General features: G+C 42.5%; 1 long non-coding RNA gene across 1 annotated transcript; it reads left to right on the plus strand.

Annotated features, from left to right (window-relative positions):
- The first annotated feature begins 5584 nt into the window (after positions 1–5584).
- Positions 5585–7284, plus strand: LOC134284205 (uncharacterized). Its single transcript, XR_009995697.1, has 2 exons — positions 5585–6347; positions 6407–7284. It is a non-coding gene; the product is annotated as an uncharacterized LOC134284205 (long non-coding RNA).
- The last annotated feature ends 10522 nt before the right edge of the window (positions 7285–17806 follow it).

Below are 17806 nucleotides of genomic sequence, written 5' to 3' on the forward strand. Positions count from 1 at the left end.
TTTATTCTTTGATTATTTGAAAGAACTTTTCGGGGGAATTTCATTTATGGAATAATATTGACTGGTTTGCTGAATATAATGCACCGTGCGGCCTTTGTAATGTTCCAAAGGCGCATTTGCACGAAATTCCACGCGGCAAATCCTCTTGGAAAGGAACAACCGCACTTGAGGAAACGCCGCAATGTTATCTCCCATAAGAATTGAGTAAAAGGGGAGCAAATAACGCGGCTGTTCCTTTCCTCAGGGATTTGCCGCGTGTACTTTTGGGCAAATGCGCTAATAAGAGCATTCCAACGCACAATCGCGTCTGAAAACGTATCATACAGCTCTACTAGTACTCATTTTCGTTCATCCGAATCATCGCTGGAGTGATTCCTACTATTACCGCTTCTAACTGTTCGTCATTTTGTAATTGAAGAAATCCATTAAGGTGCTATTCTGCCGCTATTCGCATAACAGTCGCATGTTTGCTGGGTTTCCTATTCACTTGAAACTGTTGTGCGAATGGGGGCAGTATTGACCGTGAACCAACCCGTGGCCACGGTGGGTATCTGTGGCAGCCTATGGCAGTACATAGAACATCTAAACGTAGGCAGCGCGGCCCCGGTAAGGTAGGCTGCTGAAAACCGTCAAACACCAAGAAAAGCAATAGTAAAGCGATCAACGATGCATCAATCACGGTGTGTCTGGTAGAAGAAATTTATTACAAAAAAATAGGCATCGCTAATTTTTACGTTACGTGAAAGTTGACGCTTCTAGCTTTCATTCAAGCCCAACATCGAAATATTCCATCGGGGGAACTTTTTCATACAAAAATTGGGTATGTTTGTTAAGTAGAAATAGGGATTAATTTGGAATCGTTCATTTTGTATGGGGAAAAACAGTATTCTGAAAAAGTTGTTCGAGATCCCTCGGTGGATTTTTTTGAGAGACCGTGCAAATGAAAGCTGATAGCCTCTATTTTTGAATAGCGAAAAATTTGACGATGCCTATTTTTTTGTTATAAACCTTTCCCATACACACGCCGTGTCAAATGTTCAATATGTGGATGATCATAGAAAAATTGGGACTGTAACTTGCAAACTCGCATTGATTTTAAAACAGCAGCGTACGATTCAGTGAAAAGAAATAAGCTTTGGCAGGTAATGCCAGAACATGGTTTTCCGGCGAAACTAATTAGGCTGATGCGCACGTTGGATGGATCAAAATCATGTATTCGAATCGCAGACGAAGTGTCTGCCTCGTTTGTGATCTTGGATGGATTGAAGCAGGGTGATGCTCTTTCACATTTGCCGTTCAACAGAAATGGCACTATTATCACCTATTATCACACGGTTGCACATGCTCCTCGGGTTTGCGGACGATATTAATCTCATCGGCATCGATCGTAGGGTAGTGAAGCCTATAAAGCTTATACTCTTCTGAAGAGAAAGACAGTGATTTTGCCGGTTGCCCTCTACGGTCACTAGGCGTAGAAGCTAAAGGCGGTAGACCGAAAATCTTTTGGAGTTTTTGAGCGCAAAGTGCTGCGGACAGTTCTCTGTGGGAAACAAGAAAATTGAGTGTGGCGCAGACTCATGAATCACGAGTTGCACCAAGTGTACATGCAGCGAGGGCGGTAATGCTGCAGCAAGGGACTCGACAGAACGTGGAACGTTATAAACAGAAGTGGAAACAGCAGACCCGCCTCTTTCGGGAGAAAAAGCGCCGCCTGGAAGAAGCGGAGTGTGAAGAAATGGAACTGTTGTGCCGTTCCCAAGAAACACGGAAGTTCTATCAGAAGCTCAACGCATCCCGCAACGGCTTCGTGCCGCGAGCCGAAATATGCAGGGATAATGACGGAGGCCTCTTGACGGACGGACGTGAGGTGATCGAAAGGTGGAAGCAGCACTTCGATCAGCATCTGAACGGCGTGGAGAACGTAGGCACGGGAGCCCACGGCAACGGAGGAAACGACGACGCCAGTGCAGCGGAGGACTGAAATGAACCAACTCCCACGCTGAGGGAAGTTAAGGATGCCATTCATCAGCTTAAAACCAACAAAGCAGCTGGTAAGGATGGTATCGCAGCCGAACTCATCAAGATGGGCCCAGAAAAGTTGGCCACCTATCTGCATCGGCTGATAGTCAGGATCTGGGAAACCGAACAACTACCGGAGGAGTGGAAGGAAGGAGTAATCTGCCCCCTTCACAAGAAAGGCGACCATTTGGAATGTGAGAACTTCAGGGCGATAACTATTTTGAATGCTGCCTATAAAGTGCTATTCCAGATCATCTTTCGTCGACTGTCACCTAAAACAAATGAGTTCGTGGGAAGTTATCAAGCCGGCTTCATCGACGGCCGGTCGACAACGGACCAGATCTTCACCGTACGGCAAATCCTCCAGAAATGCCGTGAATACCAGGTCCCAACGCATCACCTGTTCATCGACTTCAAAGCGGCATACGACAGTATCGACCGCATAGAGCTATGGAAAATTATGGACGAGAACAGCTTTCCCGGGAAGCTGACTAGACTGATAAGAGCAACGATGGACGGTGTGCAGAACAGCGTAAGGATTTTGGGTGAACTATCCAGTTCATTTGAATCTCGACGGGGACTACGACAAGGTGATGGACTTTCCTGCTTGCTATTCAACATCGCCCTGGAAGGTGTTATGCGACGAGCCGGGCTCAACAGCCGGGGTACGATCTTCACGAAATCCAGCCAATTTGTCTGTTTTGCGGATGACATGGATATTATTGCTAGAACATTTGGAACGGTGGCAGAACAGTACACCCGCCTGAAACGTGAAGCAGCAAAGGTCGGGCTGGTGGTGAATGCGGCTAAGACAAAGTACATGCTGGTAGGTGGGACTGAGCGAGACAGGACAAGCCTTGGCAGCAATGTTACGATAGACGGGGATACTTTCGAGGTGGTAGAAGAATTCGTCTATTTCGGTTCCTTGCTAACGGCTGACAATAACGTGAGCCGTGAAATACGAAGGCGCATCATCAGCGGAAGTCGTGCCTACTATGGGCTCCAGAAGAAACTGCGGTCAAAAAAGATTCACCCCCGCACCAAATGTACCATGTACAAGACGTTAATAAGACCGGTGGTTCTCTACGGACACGAGACATGGACGATGCTCGAGGAGGACCTGCAAGCACTCGGAGTTTTCGAGCGACGGGTGCTAAGGACGATCTTCGGCGGCGTACAGGAGAACGGTGTGTGGCGGAGAAGGATGAACCACGAGCTCGCTGCACTTTACGGCGAACCCAGCATCCAGAAAGTGGCCAAAGCCGGAAGGATACGATGGGCAGGGCATGTTGCAAGAATGGCGGACAACAACCCTGCAAAGCTGGTGTTTGCTAACCATCCGGTTGGTACAAGAAGGCGTGGAGCGCAGAGAATACGATGGGCGGACCAGGTGGAGCGTGATCTGGCGAGTGTTGGGTGTGACCGAGGATGGAGAGCTGCAGCTGCAAATCGAGTATTATGGCGGCAAATTGTTGATTCAGTATTATCATGAATTTGATGTTAACTAAATAAATGAAAATGAATGGTAGAACGCAAAAAGAACACGACGAAAGCTTGAGGGCTGTGTTGGCAAGGCTGTCCGATTATGGAGTGCTATTGAACGAAAGAAAATGCATATTCAACGTAACGTCGTTGGAGTTTGTTGGTCACAGGGTTTCTGTCGACGGCGTTAGACCAACAGAAAGTAGAATTGATGCAATTCAGAAATTTAGGGAGCCTCACAACATATCCGAGCTAAGAAGTTTTTTGGGGTTGGTCTGCTACATTGGGCGATTCATTCCCGATTTGGTACAATTCAAGTGGACTGACACCGAAAAGGCAGATTTCGAAGGGTTAAAAGCAGCGATTTGTAAAATTGACTATCTCGGATTTTTCAATCCTCTTAATCGTACAAAGCTTATGTCGTATGCTAGTCCAACTGGCCTCGGAGCTGTTTTGCTCCAAGAGGACTTGCAAGGTACGAACCGAGTCATAGCGTTTGCAAGCAAATCCCTAACAGATGTCGAGAAGAAGTATTTCCAGACGGAACGAGAAGCTTGGCACTTGTATGGAGTGTAGAAAAATTCAAGCTTTACAGACTACAGGGCCCTACAGTTTTTGTTCAATCCAAGATCCAAGCCATGTGCTCGTATAGAGTGCTGGGTCTTGAGGCGTACAACTATGAAATTGAACACATATCAGGATCAACCAACATAGCGGATGCTCTCTCTCGATTAGTAATTCCATTGTCACTAAGAGACCGTGTTACTAAGCTAGCTCATGAGGCGCACCCAGGCATCGCAGCGATGAAGCGACGACTTCGCCAAAAAGTATGGTGGCCATTGATTGATAAAGAGGCAGTAGAAGCTTGTGTTAAACGCTGTATGCAATGTACGCTGGTGTCGACGCTAGGGGCTCCGGAACCCTTGTTGAGGACTAAAATGCCAACGAAGCCATGGACGGATATTGCTGTAGACTTTATGGGACCATTGCCATCCGGACACAATATTTTGGTCATCGTATTTAGACTACTATAGTCGATTTGCCGAAGCCGTTGTAATGAGACAAATTACAGCAAAGTACACCATTCAAGCACTTCATGAAACTTCGAAGGACGGCACCATATTGGCCTCAAGCCAATGGTGAGGTTGAACGGGCTAATAAGACTATCCCACTATCCTCAAGCATTTGAAGATCAGTCAAAAGTCAGGTAGCGTGGACTGGATATGGGATTTACGTTCATTCCTATTGATGTATAATTCTACGCCCCATGTAACGACTGGCGCGGCACCTTAGTTTTTGATGTTTGGACGTATTCTGCGTGAGAACCCAAATATTTTTGTATGGCACGTACGATTTTTCAACCCCCCCTCCCCCCATAAACCCTTACGTAATTAATGGACAGCCCCTAAGGAGCCACTGAATCCACCCATTCAACAAGAGTTGGTTGATCGTCCAACGTGGTCGCATCGCTAACCGAAGTACTTGACGGATTACGAATATTAATTGGGAATTTTTACCTTTTCTATTAATGTAAGGGAGGGATGTCGGGTCGAGCCTCACTACGACCCTGTAGTTTGGATAAAGAGAATGGAAGTATAGTTGGCAACCTGGCGTACGGGAGAGGGAACGACCAAGAACCAATCTCAAACCGCAAGTGGTGGAAATTGTAAATAAGGTACAGCGGACCTGATGGTGTGATTATTAGAACACGTGACTGTCAGGCCGAGCACCTGGTAGCGAATCCCACTCCCGACAAAACCATAAAAGAAGAGTTCTTGCTTCGGAATAGAAGTAAAGCGTGGGTCTCTAGATGAAGGTCTTTTTCACACGGGGGTACATACGTACCATGTAAAAAAACCGTGTTAATTCGCGAATCCGTATAAAAAACGGAGGGAAATCTGAAAATGTCATCACTTTCAGATATTCGAGGAATGTTTTAGAGAGTTCAATAGGAAAGGGAGGAGTGATAATGTAGCAAGGGTTGGCGATGGAAGTGCATACTGGGTTCAAGGAGGGTTTCAAAAGATATTTAGGGGTGTGAATAATTAAGGAGACTGTCACGAATTATTCAAGAGGATACAAGCACAAACTTATTTACAGACCACTTACTGGGAAGAAATCCGATGAAAAATCATGGTTCTCGGGAATAGAATTTTTCATGAAGTACTAGCACATTTTCCTCTATTTTGATCACGATTTTTTCAGCGTGTTCATCAGAACCCCCCCTCGTCATGTAAATATTATTTCCGTCCCTTTCTTTCACACGTGGAAATAAAACGTCAATGCAAGAAACACTTGAATAAATAACGTGCTCCGTTTCAATTAATTTGTCAGTAATTATATTAATATTCACCTTAATTGTCATAAAATGGTAAATATTTATGTGACTTCAATCAAATTTGATGATATATAGTTAATTTATTTCAAAACTGAGGATTTATTATACAAAATTCTCTTGAAAATATTATGTATTCCTTGGCTTGAAAATGCATTTGGAAGAAGGCCGTCTTTTCTGCATGGTGCACGTTCTCGTCTGAGTTCGCTCCTTGTTTACTCCTGCATCGATTTGTTTATAAATAATAATGAATGTGCGTCTTGACATGAAAGCAAATCGGAGCGAGCAGAGTGCCGAGATTGGCTACCGCAACACAAACATCCCGCAAGACACCTCAAGCCCAGTCCCAGTAGAAACGAGTTCTTCTGCCTAAACTACAGTCAAAGGCCCCTCCACGACGCAAGTTACAGTTGTTCATCCTCAGCCGAAACCTGCCCCAGCCCCAGCCAAAGAAAACAAGCGAGCTAGTCAAAACATACTAAGTATAGAAGTCTTCGTGTTTTTGATCAATGTAATTATAATTTATTAAGATTTTCTATATAAAATCAAATCGATTATCTTTTCTTTCAGTCAAGTGACCTGTCCAGCAACTCCAATTCGCCTACGCTAGATTACAAATTCGGTCAAACATCGAAAAAGCCGGGAGCTGTGTAAGGGGCTGCTGAGCCAGCACCTCCCGCCCTGGAACCGACAAAGCCCACAACCACCAGTGAACAACACTCGCATCCAGTCCAGCAGTCACCAAACCAGCACCAGTCAGCACAGCATCCCCGGCTCCCATACCCATACCCTCCGGCAGCAACTACATGGCATACGGCACCGTATGTAGAACCATCCGCCACACCACAAACTCGGCAAAAAGTTGCTGACAAACAGCTCTCCGTCGAGGAAGATGACAGTCGATCGAAGAGCGCGGACTCGGGTGATCAGCTCAACGCTGCCAACAGCCGCAAGGGAATACAAAGAGAGCAGTTGGCACCAGGAACGTCCGCCACCACCACGGACCAGCCGATTCCGAGAACTAGTCGGATGGGGGCATGTTGGTGATCGGGGAGCGCCTCCACATATCGGCGGAGACTGCGCAAGAGTTCAGCAGCGTTGGACAAGCGATCTGAAAGGAACGGAACAGACTGCGTTTATAATGCTTTACCTTAGTACGTTCTACTACAATGGAGCTCCGCTCATCGGAATGGACCAGTTGAGCATCAAGTGTGGGCCTGATTACGAGTGTCACTTCACGGTGAAAACAAAAAAGTGACACCGGTAATAAGGACGGTGAAAGTGATTCCCATTTGATTAACCCACAACTTTTTCACCGTGGATTCGCAATGTGTCACCGTGATCGATTTCCACCGTGAAGTGACACTCATAATAAGGCCCTGTATCAAAATGAAATGTAGGTTGAAAACTCGATAAAAGGTAAATATAAGTTATGAATGCGGCACAAACCTTTGTACCTACCTACATTTGCCAAAATAAAACAGCTTCCGGGAACTCCTCTGAAAGAATCAGTCATACACCCTCTGTTTTCGATCGAATCCACTTACGAACGTAAATCGTCCGTATTCCCGTTTACGCCAGCAAGATCAAATGGGCTACGGATTCGAAAGAACCAAATACGCTCGAAAGCGGATACGCCCGTAAACAAGAATGAGGGTGATGCCACCTTGAGTGACAGATTGAACCTTCTTATCTTATGGACCACTACTGGAGTGGTTCCACAAATTCAAAGAGCTTTGCGTCACCACACAATCTGGGAGGACATGGTGAACCTTCTAAGCGTAAGATTTTGAAAGAACGGAAGAATATCTTATGGACCACTAAATACGGGAGGACATGGTGAACCTTTTAAACTACAAAGTTGATGAAGAAGACTTGTTTAGCATCACCTTGCAGTTCTGGGAGGACATGGTGAAACTTTTAAACTACAAAGTTGATGAAGAAGACTTGTTTAGCATCACCATGCAGTTCTGGGAGGACATGGTGAACATTTTAAACTGTAAAGTTGATGAAGAAGACTTGTTTAGCATCACCTTGCAGTTCTGGGAGGACATGGTGAAACTTTTAAACTACAAAGTTGATGAAGAAGACTTGTTTAGCATCACCATGCAGTTCTGGGAGGACATGGTGAACCTTTTAATCTGCAAAGTTGATGAAGAAGACTTGTTTAGCATCACCTTGTAGTTCTGGGAGGACATGGTGAACCTTTTGAACTACAAAGTTAATGGAGAAAACTTGCTTAGCATCACCATGCAGTTCTGGGAGGACATGGTGAACCTTTTAAAATACAAAGTTGATGAAGAAGACTTGTTTAGCATCACCATGCAGTTCTGGGAGGACATGGTGAACATTTTAAAATACAAATTTTACAAAGTTGATGGAGAAGACTTGTTAAGCATCACCATGCAGTTCTGGGAGGACATGGTGAACCTTTTAAACTACAAAGTTAATGAAGAAGACTTGTTTAGCATCACCTTGCAGTTCTGGGAGGACATGGTGAACCTTTTAAAATACAAATTTTACAAAGTTGATGAAGAAGACTTGTTTAGCATCACCATGCAGATTCGGGAGGACATGGTGAACCTTTTAAACTACAAAGTTGATGAAGAAGACTTGTTTAGCATCACCTTGCAGTTCTAGGAGGACATGGTGAACCTTTTAAAATACAAATTTTACAAAGTTGATGAAGAAGACTTGTTTAGCATCACCATGTAGATTCGGGAGGACATGGTGAACCTTTTAAACTACAAAGTTGATGGAGAAGACTTGTCTAGCATCACCTTGCAATTCTGGGAGGACATGGTGAACCTTTTAAAATACAAAGTTGATGGAGAAAACTTGATTAGCATCACCTTGCAGTTCTGGGAGGACATGGTGAACCTTTTAATCTGCAAAGTTGATGAAGAAGACTTGTTTAGCATCACCATGCAGTTCTGGGAGGACATGGTGAACATTTTAAAATACAAATTTTACAAAGTTGATGGAGAAGACTTGTTTAGCATCACCTTGCATTTCTGGGAGGACATGGTGAACCTTTTAAACTACAAAGTTGATGAAGAAGACTTGTTTAGCATCACCTTGCAGTTCTGGGAGGACATGGTGAACATTTTAAAATACAAATTTTACAAAGTTGATGGAGAAGACTTGTTTAGCATCACCTTGCAGTTCTGGGAGGACATGGTGAACCTTTTAAAATACAAAGTTGATGAAGAAGACTTGTTTAGCATCACCTTGCAGTTCTGGAAGGACATGGTGAACCTTTTGAACTACAAAGTTAATGGAGAAAACTTGCTTAGCATCACCATGCAGTTCTGGGAGGACATGCACATGGTGAACCTTTTGAACTACAAAGTTAATGGAGAAAACTTGCTTAGCATCACCATGCAGTTCTGGGAGGACATGGTGAACCTTTTTAACTACAAAGTTGATGAAGAAGATTTGTTAAGCATCACCTTGCAGTTCTGGGAGGACATGGTGAACCTTTTAAAATACAAATTTTACAAAGTTGATGGAGAAGACTTGTTAAGCATCACCTTGCAGTTCTGGGAGGACATGGTGAACCTTTTGAACTACAAAGTTAATGGAGAAAACTTGCTTAGCATCACCATGCAGTTCTGGGAGGACATGGTGAACCTTTTAAACTACAAAGTTGATGAAGAAGACTTGATTAGCATCACCTTGCAGTTCTGGGAGGACATGGTGAACCTTTTAAAATACAAATTTTACAAAGTTGATGGAGAAGACTTGTTAAGCATCACCATGCAGTTCTGGGAGGACATGGTGAACCTTTTAAAATACAAAGTTGATGAAGAAGACTTGTTTAGCATCACCTTGCAGTTCTGGGAGGACATGGTGAACCTTTTAATCTGCAAAGTTGATGAAGAAGACTTGTTTAGCATCACCATGCAGTTCTGGGAGGACATGGTGAACCTTTTGAACTACAAAGTTAATGGAGAAAACTTGCTTAGCATCACCATGCAGTTCTGGGAGGACATGGTGAACCTTTTAAACTACAAAGTTGATGGAGAAGACTTGTCTAGCATCACCATGCAGTTCTGGGAGGACATGGTGAACCTTTTAAAATACAAATTTTACAAAGTTGATGGAGAAGACTTGATTAGCATCACCTTGCAGTTCTGGGAGGACATGGTGAACCTTTTGAAATACAAATTTTACAAAGTTGATGGAGAAGACTTGTTAAGCATCACCATGCAGTTCTGGGAGGACATGGTGAACCTTTTAAAATACAAAGTTGATGAAGAAGACTTGTTTAGCATCACCTTGCAGTTCTGGGAGGACATGGTGAACCTTTTAATCTGCAAAGTTGATGAAGAAGACTTGTTTAGCATCACCATGCAGTTCTGGGAGGACATGGTGAACCTTTTGAACTACAAAGTTAATGGAGAAAACTTGCTTAGCATCACCATGCAGTTCTGGGAGGACATGGTGAACCTTTTAAACTACAAAGTTGATGGAGAAGACTTGTCTAGCATCACCATGCAGTTCTGGGAGGACATGGTGAACCTTTTAAAATACAAATTTTACAAAGTTGATGGAGAAGACTTGATTAGCATCACCTTGCAGTTCTGGGAGGACATGGTGAACCTTTTAAAATACAAATTTTACAAAGTTGATGGAGAAGACTTGTTAAGCATCACCATGCAGTTCTGGGAGGACATGGTGAACCTTTTAAACTACAAAGTTGATGAAGAAGACTTGTTTAGCATCACTTTGCAGTTCTGGGAGGACATGGTGAACCTTTTAAAATACAAATTTTACAAAGTTGATGAAGAAGACTTGTTTAGCATCACCATGCAGATTCGGGAGGACATGGTGAACCTTTTAAACTACAAAGTTGATGGAGAAAACTTGATTAGTATCACCATGCAGATTCGGGAGGACATGGTGAACCTTTTAAAATACAAAGTTGATGAAGAAGACTTGTTTAGCATCACCATGCAGATTCGGGAGGACATGGTGAACCTTTTAAACTACAAAGTTGATGAAGAAGACTTGTTTAGCATCACCTTGCAGTTCTGGGAGGACATAGTGAACCTTTTAAAATACAAATTTTACAAAGTTGATGGAGAAGACTTGTTAAGCATCACCTTGCAGTTCTGGGAGGACATGGTGAACCTTTTAAACTACAAAGTTGATGGAGAAGACTTGTCTAGCATCACCTTGCAATTCTGGGAGGACATGGTGAACCTTTTAAAATACAAAGTTGATGGAGAAAACTTGATTAGCATCACCATGCAGTTCTGGGAGGACATGGTGAACCTTTTAAACTACAAAGTTGATGGAGAAGACTTGTCTAGCATCACCTTGCAATTCTGGGAGGACATGGTGAACCTTTTAAAATACAAAGTTGATGGAGAAAACTTGATTAGCATCACCATGCAGTTCTGGGAGGACATGGTGAACCTTTTAAACTACAAAGTTGATGAAGAAGACTTGTTTAGCATCACCTTGCAGTTCTGGGAGGACATGGTGAACCTTTTAAAATACAAATTTTACAAAGTTGATGAAGAAGACTTGTTTAGCATCACCATGCAGATTCGGGAGGACATGGTGAACCTTTTAAACTACAAAGTTGATGGAGAAAACTTGATTAGTATCACCATGCAGATTCGGGAGGACATGGTGAACCTTTTAAAATACAAAGTTGATGAAGAAGACTTGTTTAGCATCACCTTGCAGTTCTGGGAGGACATGGTGAACCTTTTAATCTGCAAAGTTGATGAAGAAGACTTGTTTAGCATCACCATGCAGTTCTGGGAGGACATGGTGAACATTTTAAAATACAAATTTTACAAAGTTGATGAAGAAGACTTGTTTAGCATCACCATGCAGATTCGGGAGGACATGGTGAACCTTTTAAACTACAAAGTTGATGAAGAAGACTTGTTTAGCATCACCTTGCAGTTCTGGGAGGACATAGTGAACCTTTTAAAATACAAATTTTACAAAGTTGATGGAGAAGACTTGTTAAGCATCACCTTGCAGTTCTGGGAGGACATGGTGAACCTTTTGAACTACAAAGTTAATGGAGAAAACTTGCTTAGCATCACCATGCAGTTCTGGGAGGACATGGTGAACCTTTTAAACTACAAAGTTGATGGAGAAGACTTGTCTAGCATCACCTTGCAATTCTGGGAGGACATGGTGAACCTTTTAAAATACAAAGTTGATGGAGAAAACTTGATTAGCATCACCATGCAGTTCTGGGAGGACATGGTGAACCTTTTAAACTACAAAGTTGATGAAGAAAACTTGTTTAGCATCACCTTGCAGTTCTGGGAGGACATGGTGAACCTTTTAAAATACAAATTTTACAAAGTTGATGAAGAAGACTTGTTTAGCATCACCATGCAGATTCGGGAGGACATGGTGAACCTTTTAAACTACAAAGTTGATGGAGAAAACTTGATTAGTATCACCATGCAGATTCGGGAGGACATGGTGAACCTTTTAAAATACAAAGTTGATGAAGAAGACTTGTTTAGCATCACCTTGCAGTTCTGGGAGGACATGGTGAACCTTTTAATCTGCAAAGTTGATGAAGAAGACTTGTTTAGCATCACCATGCAGTTCTGGGAGGACATGGTGAACATTTTAAAATACAAATTTTACAAAGTTGATGAAGAAGACTTGTTTAGCATCACCATGCAGATTCGGGAGGACATGGTGAACCTTTTAAACTACAAAGTTGATGAAGAAGACTTGTTTAGCATCACCTTGCAGTTCTGGGAGGACATAGTGAACCTTTTAAAATACAAATTTTACAAAGTTGATGGAGAAGACTTGTTAAGCATCACCTTGCAGTTCTGGGAGGACATGGTGAACCTTTTGAACTACAAAGTTAATGGAGAAAACTTGCTTAGCATCACCATGCAGTTCTGGGAGGACATGGTGAACCTTTTAAACTACAAAGTTGATGGAGAAGACTTGTCTAGCATCACCTTGCAATTCTGGGAGGACATGGTGAACCTTTTAAAATACAAAGTTGATGGAGAAAACTTGATTAGCATCACCATGCAGTTCTGGGAGGACATGGTGAACCTTTTAATCTGCAAAGTTGATGAAGAAGACTTGTTTAGCATCACCATGCAGTTCTGGGAGGACATGGTGAACATTTTAAAATACAAATTTTACAAAGTTGATGGAGAAGACTTGTTTAGCATCACCTTGCATTTCTGGGAGGACATGGTGAACCTTTTAAACTACAAAGTTGATGAAGAAGACTTGTTTAGCATCACCTTGCAGTTCTGGGAGGACATGGTGAACATTTTAAAATACAAATTTTACAAAGTTGATGGAGAAGACTTGTTTAGCATCACCTTGCAGTTCTGGGAGGACATGGTGAACCTTTTAAACTGCAAAGTTGATGAAGAAGACTTGTTTAGCATCACCATGCAGTTCTAAGAGGACATGGTGAACCTTTTAAAATACAAAGTTGATGGAGAAAACTTGATTAGCTTCACCATGCTGTTTTGGGAGGACATGGTGAACCTTTTAAACTACAAAGTTGATGAAGAAGACTTGTTTAGCATCACCTTGCAATTCTGGGAGGAGATGGTGAACATTTTAAAATACAAATTTTACAAAGTTGATGGAGAAGACTTGTTTAGCATCACCTTGCAGTTCTGGGAGGACATGGTGAACCTTTTAAGGTTGATGGATTCGTCATTGACATCAGCGTCATCATTAAAATTTCGATGGCAGTTTTCTCGTTCTAAACACAAATGTACATTATGAAAATGTATTCACTGAATTCCATTCTGCATTTGGAATACAGCGAATACATTTTCATGACAAAGATTAGTGTTTTGAGCAAGAAAACTGCTTTTGAAATTTCAATGATGACGGTGATGTCAATGACGAATCCTTCAACCTTAAACTACAAAGTTGATGAAGAAGACTTGTTTAGCATCACCTTGCAGTTCTGGGAGGACATGGTAAACCTTTTAAACTGCAAATTTTACAAAGTTGATGGAGAAGACTCGTTTAGAAAAAATATAAAAAAAAATACTTAATATATGAAACCATTACCTTGCTATTTCTGAAGACATGGTGAACATAATTAATTAGAAATTCTTACTACATGTATGATCCTCTGTAACTTCTCTTCAGGTTTAATTATTATTCTTATTATTTATTACTGACCCTTAAGAGGCAATCGAATCATTGCTGTGTGTTAAAAAAAGTTACACACTTTAAAACTGAGAATAGATGAAGCATCACCTTGCTATTTGAGAGGACATGGTGCACCTGAATAATTGAAAATTCTAAATACAAGTAACTATGTACTAAAGTAACTAAACATTTATGGAAATATGTAACTTCTCTTGAAGTTTAAGAAAGATGTTAAGAATGTCTAGCTACTATCACTCACCTTGATCAGAGCCTTTGTACTTCGGATAGTTGAAACAGCCCAGCAACGCAATACACCCTCCCCTCCCAAGCCCTACATTGTTTTTTATTGATAATAATAATTGTCACAATAATTGTAATATTATTTATATTTAAAAGCAGCGTGCGTTTCGTGATGATCCATATATGATGATGATTAGAATTTAGGTGGTTAGGTAATCACAGATGCGGTTTTAACATAGCAACGGTTAGCAGATACAACTGTAAGAAATTAAAAATAGATTAATGTTAACCCATGGCGGCTATTTTTAATATTTTTCGGGTATCCATAAATAGTTTACAATTCATTCAAAATTTATGCTCCGGATAGGAGATTCTCTTGAGATATACGACACATTTTGCAGATTTATTACAGTGCTTTTATAATAAAAGAAAATATATGATGTAAATATTTGCGGTTTGTTTTGAAAATTTAGACATTTTCATCCATCCCTGTATTTTATATCCCGGACAAACATGTGATACGAGTGTAATTCCTGTACAACGGTACTCAATGTCAAGAAAGTTCCTCAGAAACTCCCTCAGGAGATCCTCGGCAATTCCTCCAGGAGTTCCTCGGGAATTCCTCCAGGAGTTCCTCCAGGAGTTCCTCCAGGAGTTCCTCGGGAATTCCTCCAGGAGTTCCTCGGGAATTCCTCCAGGAGTTCATCGGGAATTCCTCCACGAGTTCCTCGCGAATTCCTCCAGGAGTTCCTCGGGAATACCTCCAGGATTTCCTCGGGAATTCCTCCAGGAGTTCCTCGGGAATTCCTCCAGGAGTTCATCGGGAATTCCTCCAGGAGTTCCTCGGGAATTCCTCTAGGAGTTCCTCGGGAATTCCTCCACGAGTTCCTCGCGAATTCCTCCAGGAGTTCCTCGGGAATACCTCCAGGATTTCCTCGGGAATTCCTCCAGGATTTCCTCGGGAATTCCTCCAGGAGTTCCTCGGGAATTCCTCCAGGAGTTGCTCGGGAATTCCTCCAGGAGTTGCTCGGGAATTCCTCCAGGAGTTGCTTGGGAATTCCTCCAGGAGTTGCTCGGGAATTCCTCCAGGAGTTCCTCGGGAATTCCTCCACGAGTTCCTCGCGAATTACTCCAGGAGTTCCTCGGGAATTCCTCCAGGAGTTCCTCGGGAATTCCTCCAGGAGTTCCTCGCGAATTCCTCCAGGAGTTCCTCAGGAATTCTTCCAGGAGTTCCTCGGCAATTCCTCCAGGAGTTCCTAGGGAATTTCTCCAGGAGTTCCTAGGGAATCCTCCAGGAGTTCATCGGGAATTTCTCAAGAAACTCTGGCCAATGTAACCGCATAAAAGTCACACTGGAAAAATAAACTGGCAGTAAAGCGTGTCATGAATCATAATCAGGTCCGATTTATTTTTTAACAATTCGTCTAGCACATAAGATGTGCTGTAGACAATTTCACTGCTGAACGATTGATTACGAATTTATGAGAAATTTTTCAAATTCAGGTTCATTTCCATACTTTTAAAAGTTGAATCTTTGGGCTCCATTTTCTCCAATGCCTACTTTTGTCGAATGAACTTCTGGAGGAATTCTCGATCAACTCCCGGAAAAATCCCCAAGGAAAATTAGGAAGAATTCCTGAGAAACTCCTGGGCGAATTTCAATGGAACTTTTGGAGAGATTTCCGGGGATCTCCTGGAGGAATTTCCGTAGAATTCTTGGAGGAATTTCCGAGAAACTCCTGTAGAAGTTCCTAAGGAGCTCTTGGGGGAATTCCCGTGCAATTTCTGGAGGTATTCCCGAGCATCTCTAGGAGGAATTCTCAAGGAACTTCTGGAAGAATTCCTACTCCTGGAGAAATTCCTAAGGAACTCCTGAAGGAAATTCCAAGGATATCCTGGAGGAATTCTCATGCAATTTCTTGAGGTATTCCCGAGAAACTCCTTGAGAAATTTCCGAGGATGTCCTCAAGGAATTCCGAAATAAAAACCTCCTGAAGGAATACTCAAGAAACTGCTGGAGGAAATTCCGAGGACCTCCTTGAGGGATTCCAAGAACTTCCTTAGGAAATTCCTGGTGAAATTCCCGAGGAACTCCTGGAGGAATTCCCGAGAAACTCCTGGAGGAATTTCCATGCAACTTCTGGAGAAATTTCCGAGGAACTCCTGGAAAAAAATCCGAGAAACTCCTGTGGATGTTCCTGAGGAACGATGCATTGACAGGTAACTCAATAGAAATACACTAGAACTCCAATGGCGCTGTAGCTACTTTTCCTAATTAATTATTCTAGTAACTTTAATTGTTATAATTGACTATTTTTAAGTGCCCATCTTATAGAGGATCTTTTGTTTTGATAAACAAAATTTATTTGACACTTCTAGTACAGCTAGTGACGATGTGAGGGCCAGGCAAACTAGATGTTAGTCACACGAACAGTCACGACATTGAACTTCTGCGGCTAGTTATTCTAATGGTAACTCCTGGAAAAAATGCAAGGAACTCCTCGAGAAATTTCCGAGGAACTCCTGGTGGAATTCCCGTGGAGCTTCGAGAGAAATTTCCGAGGAACTCCTTGAGGAATTCCAAGAACTCCCGGAGGAATGCTTGATCAATTCCAGGAAAAAATCCCGAGGATCTCGAGCAGAAATTCCCAAAGAACTTTAGGAATAATTCTCGAGAACCTCCTGGAGAAATTTCTGAGGAATTACCAAGAAAATCCTGGAGGAATTCCTGAGGAACTCCTGGAGGAATTTTCTTGATATTTTAGGAGGTGTTTACGAAGTACTTCTGGTGAAATTTCCATGGAACTTCAGGAAAACTTTCCAAAAGTACTGGAGAAATTCCCAAGTAACTCCTGGAAGAATTCTCAAGAAACTCCTAAAGGATTTCCCGAGGAACTCCACGAGGATTTCCTGAGGAACTCCTTGAGGAATGTCCGAGGAACTCCTGAAGGTATTCCCAAGAAAACCCAGGAGGAATTCTGAAAAACTGCTGGGGGAATTCCCGACGAATTCCTGAGGAACTCTTGAAGGATATCCTGAGGAACTTCTGGAGGAATTCTTGAGGAACTTCTGGAAAAACTTCAGGAGAAATTCCCGAGAAACTCCTGCAGAAATATCCGGGGAAATCCTGGAGGAATTTTCTGGGAACTGCTGGATGAATTCCCGAGCAACTTCTGTAAAAAATGCCGAGTAACTGTTGAAATTATCGAGGAAGTCCTGGGAGAATTCCAAAGGAACTCCTTGAAAAAAATGCCGATAAACTCCTGGAAAAAATCCTGAGGAACTCTGGAGAAATTCCCGAGAAACTTCTGGAGAAATTCTCGAGAAACTCCCGCTGGAACTCCTGGAGGAATTCCTATGTAATACCTGGAGGTATTCCCGAGGAACTCCTGGGGAAATTTCCGAGGATCTCGAAACTTGAAAGTCCTGAACTCCAGGACATTTTGTAAACCTTATAATGTTGTACGACCTCAGAAAGGACTTCTCGTTGCATTTCGGAGCACCATGGATATCAGCGGACAGTAACCGCAAACATAGATTGAATGGCAATTGAGGTAGATTCTGTAGAACTTGAAAGTTCTGACCTCCAGGACA

This window comes from Aedes albopictus, chromosome 3, assembly GCF_035046485.1.
Source record: "Aedes albopictus strain Foshan chromosome 3, AalbF5, whole genome shotgun sequence".
NCBI lineage: Eukaryota > Metazoa > Arthropoda > Insecta > Diptera > Culicidae > Aedes > Aedes albopictus.